Source organism: Harmonia axyridis, chromosome X (assembly GCF_914767665.1).
Source record: "Harmonia axyridis chromosome X, icHarAxyr1.1, whole genome shotgun sequence".
Taxonomy (NCBI): Eukaryota; Metazoa; Arthropoda; class Insecta; order Coleoptera; family Coccinellidae; genus Harmonia; species Harmonia axyridis.
Genome location: NC_059508.1, coordinates 32549066 through 32554065, shown reverse-complemented (window position 1 = coordinate 32554065; position 5000 = coordinate 32549066). Strand labels below are relative to the sequence as shown.

Genomic DNA, 5000 nt, shown 5'->3' with positions numbered 1-5000 from the left:
GATTGTTGATTATCGCTATTAGAACACATTAGGAGGCAACCAAATCAAATTTGAGAAAATTCCACAATCAGAAAATTTTTTTCGAAAAAAAAAAAAAAATTCGAGGACACCTCGGTCATGGCAAGTTATTTCCCACAATCCATTCCCCAATCAACGTACATCCCAGAAAAAATCATCTCTCTAACTATCCTAGTTCAAAAGTTGTATCGGAACATTTTCACGTCGAAAATATATCTCTAAGTCCAGACCGATGCACCACGTAATCTCGGGCAGACCGATGCACAACGTAAATGACGATCGGGACCGGGGCGATCGGTCGTATCTGACACCGCCGGCTCGGTTCTAACATCGTCAATGAGTCGGGGTTGTAAAAAAGGACGTGAACATTTTTCCTTATAAAAATCAAACCCGACCATGGATTTTGATTCTGATTGTTGATTATCGCTACTAGAACATATAAGGAGGCAACCAAATCAAATTTGAGAAAATTCCACAATCAGAAAATTTTTTTCGAAAAAAAAAAAAATTCGAGGACACCTCGGTCATGGCAAGTTATTTCCCACAATCCATTCCCCGATCCACGTACATCCCAGAAAAAATCATCTCTCTAACTATCCTGGTTCAAAAGTTGTATCGGAACATTTTCACGTCGAAAATATATCTCTAAGTCCAAACCGATGCACCACGTAAACTAGGGCAGACCGATGCACCACGTAATATCGGGCAGACCGATGCAGAACGTAAACTCGATCATACCGATGCTTCACGTAATCTCGATCTTACCGATGCACCACGTAAACAAGGGCAGACCGATGCAGAACGTAAAGTAGATCTTACCGATGCACCACGTAATCTCGATCTTACCGATGCACCACGTAATCTCCATCTTACCGATGCACCACGTGAACTGGATCTTACCGATGCACCACGTAATCTCAATCTTACCGATGCACCACGTGAACTGGATCTTACCGATGCAGAACGTGAATTGGATCTTACCGATGCACCACGTAAACTCGATCTTACCGATGCACCACGTAATCTCGATCTTACCGATGCACCACGTGAACTGGATCTTACCGATGCAGAACGTGAATTGGATCTTACCGATGCACCACGTAAACTCGATCTTACCGATGCACCACGTAATCTCAATCTTACCGATGCACCACGTGAACTGGATCTTACCGATGCAGAACGTGAATTGGATCTTACCGATGCACCACGTAAACTCGATCTTACCGATGCACCACGTAATCTCAATCTTACCGATGCACCACGTGAACTGGATCTTACCGATGCAGAACGTGAATTGGATCTTACCGATGCACCACGTAAACTCGATCTTACCGATGCACCACGTAATCTCGATCTTACCGATGCACCACGTGAACTGGATCTTACCGATGCAGAACGTGAATTGGATCTTACCGATGCACCACGTAAACTCGATCTTACCGATGCACCACGTAATCTCAATCTTACCGATGCATCACGTAATCTCGATCTTACCGATGCAGAACGTAAACTCGATCATACCGATGCACCACGTTATCTCGGCAGACCGATGCAGAACGTAAAAAAAAAGCTTACAGCACGCGGTGTTCCCAAGCGGTCACCCATCCAAGTACTAACCGCGCCCGACGCTGCTTGGCTTCAGTGTTCTGACGAGAACTGGCAATTTCAGCGTGGTATGGCCGTAAACAACAAATATAGCGATATTTTCTATGATATCTCACTTTTTGGGAGCGGAAAGGACGTGAACGTTTTTCCTTATAAAAAATGAAATAACTTTTGGATATTAATTCTGATTGTTGATTTAAGTTTTAAGAACACATTAGGACATATCTCAATGAAATTTGAGGGATTTCCGAAATCGAAAAATATTTTTCGAAAAAAAAAAAAAATCCCAGAAGACCTCGGTCATCTCAAGTTTATTTCCATATTCTATTACACAATCAACGTACATCACAAAAGGAACCATCTCTCTAACTATCACAGTTAAATTTTTGTATCGGAACATTTCACGTCGGAATATCTCGCTAAGTCCAGACCGGGGAGATCGGTCGCATTTGACACCGTCCGCTCCGGTCTAACATCGTCTTGGAGTCGGGGTAACGATGGAGAGGCGTTTAAGGACGTGAACATTTTTCCTTATAAAAATTAAAGTCGACAATGAATATTGATTCTGATTACTGATTTACTCTTTTAGTACACATTAGAAGGCAACGCAATCAGATTTGAGGAAATTTCAAGATCAGAAAATTTTTTTCGAAAAAAAAAAAAATTCAAGAACACCTGGGTCATGGCAAGTTATTTCCCACAATCCATTCCACAATCAACGTACAACATAGAAGAAATCATCTCTCTAACTATCCTGGTTCAAAAGTTGTATCGGAACATTTCACGTCGAAATACCTCGCCAAGTCCAGACCGGGGCGATAGGTAGTATCTGACACCGTCCGCTCGGGACTGACATCGACTTGGACTCGGGCTAATGATGGGGAGGCGTTTAAGGACGTGAACATTTTTCCTTATAAAAATTAAAGTCGACAATGAATATTGATTCTGATTACTGATTTACGCTTTAAAAACACATTAGAAGGCAACCAAATCAAATTTGAGGAAATTCCAAAATCAGAAAATTTTTTTTCAAAAAAAAAAAAATCCGAAAAATATTTTTCGATTCTGATTACTGATTTACTCTTTTAGAACACATTAGAAGGCAACGAAATCAAATTTGAGTGAAATCCAAAATCAGAAAATATTTTTCGAAAAAAAAAAAAAATTCGAGAACACCTCGGTCATGGCAAGTTATTTTCCACAATCCATTCCCCAATCAACGTACATCCCAGAAAAAATCATCTCTCTAACTATCCTGGTTCAAAAGTTGTATCGGAACATTTTCACGTCGAAAATATATCTCAGAGTCCAGACCGATGCAGAACGTAAACTCGATCATACCGATGCTTCACGTAATCTCGATCTTACCGATGCACAACGTAAACTAGATCACACCGATGCAGAACGTAAACTCGATCATACCGATGCACCACGTAAACTCAGGCAGACCGATGCAGAACGTGAACTCGATCTTACCGATGCACCACGTAATCTCGATCTTACCGATGCACCACGTAAACTCGGGCAGACCGATGCAGAACGTGAACTCGATCTTACCGATGCACCACGTAAACTAGGGCTGACCGATGCATCACGTAAACGACGATCGAGAGGCGCGAAAGGACGTGAACGTTTTTCATTATAAAAATTGAAATAAATGATAAATAATGATTCTGATTGTTGGTTATCATTTTTAATAAGCATTAGGAGGCAACCAAATGAAATTTGAGGAAATTCCGATAATAGAAAATTTTTTCGAAAAAAAAAAAAAATTCATGAAATCCTCGGTCATCGCAAAATATTTACCATATTCTGTTCGATAATCAACGTATATTTAAGAAGGAATCATATCTGTATCTATCTTGGTTCAAATTTTGTATCGGAACATTTTGACCAAAGTCCGAGCTTCGGCCGAAACAGACACCGCTGACCTGGCCTATCGATCGACCGAGAGTCGGGGATAGAGCGTAAGTGTTGTCTGGAGGGGAACCCTGTGCTCTCCTGACATATATAGGGAAGGTGGTCGCGTTGGGCGATGCAGAACGTTTGGATCGGGAATTATATTTTTGGTTCAGCTATTGGAATATGGTTTATTGTTGGTATATATTGGCGAAATAACGTTCTTACTGACTGGGGATATTCATAAAAATGAGTCCGGAGATTTTCAGATCGAAGTCCGAGTGATCCGACTTGGAAGGCGTGTTGGGTGGGTCGAGATGGCTTAGATAGATCAGACGAGGCGGGCTAAGTGTTGACGTCATGCATCGGTCCATTTTCAGATTGAGTCCGAGTAATCCGACTTTGAAAGAGTGTTGGGTGCGTCGAGACTGTTTAGATAGATCGGACGAGGCGGACTAGGTGTTAACGACATGCATCGGTATATTTTCTGATCGGAGTCCGAAGAAATCGGCCCTAGTAGGCGCAGCGGACGGTCGAGACGGCCTCGGTGGGTCGGATCGATCGGGAAAAGTTTGCTAAATCGTGTCTGGAGGGGAACCTTGGGTTCTCCTGACATATATAGGGGATAAGGTTTGGGTGAACGATTCTTCACGTAAAAGTTGAGTAATTTATTTTTCGATAAGCTTTTGGATATTGATGAGAAGTATATGTATATCTTCGATTAAAAGAATTCTTACCGTCTCCATGTATATTATATTAGATATATAAGAAATAGTTAACGTGATGCATCGGCCGATTTCCGGATCGGAGTTCGAGAGATGCGACTTTCGATGCGCGATGGGTGGTTCGAGACGGCCTAGATCGATCGGACGAGGCGGACTAGGTGTTAACGACATGCATCGGCGGATTTTCTGATCGGAGTCCGAAGAAATCAGCTCTAGTAGGCGCGGCGAACGGTCGAAACGGCCTCGATCGATCGGACGAGGCGGACTAGGTGTTAACGACATGCATCGGCGGATTTTCTGATCGGAGTCCGAAGAAATCAGCTCTAGTAGGCGCGGCGAACGGTCGAAACGGCCTCGGTGGGTCGGATCGATCGGGAAAAGTTTGCTAAATCGTGTCTGGAGGGGAATCCGGGGTTCTCCTGACATATATAGAAGGGGTGGAGAATGGGTCCTGTCCTAGACTGTTTGGAGTTCTTTTTAGGATGATATTCAGTTGGTAAGTGGTAGACCCGAATCCGACCTCGGCGTTTGGGTTACTGGCAAGGTGTGTTGGTTTCGGCTTTCGCATCTTGGGTCGCTTTCGTCAACCTCATGCAGCGAGGTCGCGGTCCGCTTCGTCTCTTTGTAGTCGAATGGCCTTTAAGCGACCAACCTTAAAATCGTGATCCTCTGCCCGTTGCGGGTTATGTTCACAAAAAATTTGCAACCACTCAATTCGTTCCGAGCGACAAATATTGTTGAATCTCGAATCAC

The 5000-nt window shown here is 43.0% G+C and overlaps 1 non-coding gene across 1 annotated transcript; it reads right to left on the bottom strand.

Moving 5' to 3' along the window:
* Window positions 1–1586: 1586 nt before the first annotated feature.
* LOC123687485 lies at window positions 1587–1705 on the bottom strand. The gene has a single exon (XR_006749208.1). It is a non-coding gene; the product is annotated as a 5S ribosomal RNA (ribosomal RNA).
* Between the last annotated feature and the right edge of the window lie 3295 nt (window positions 1706–5000).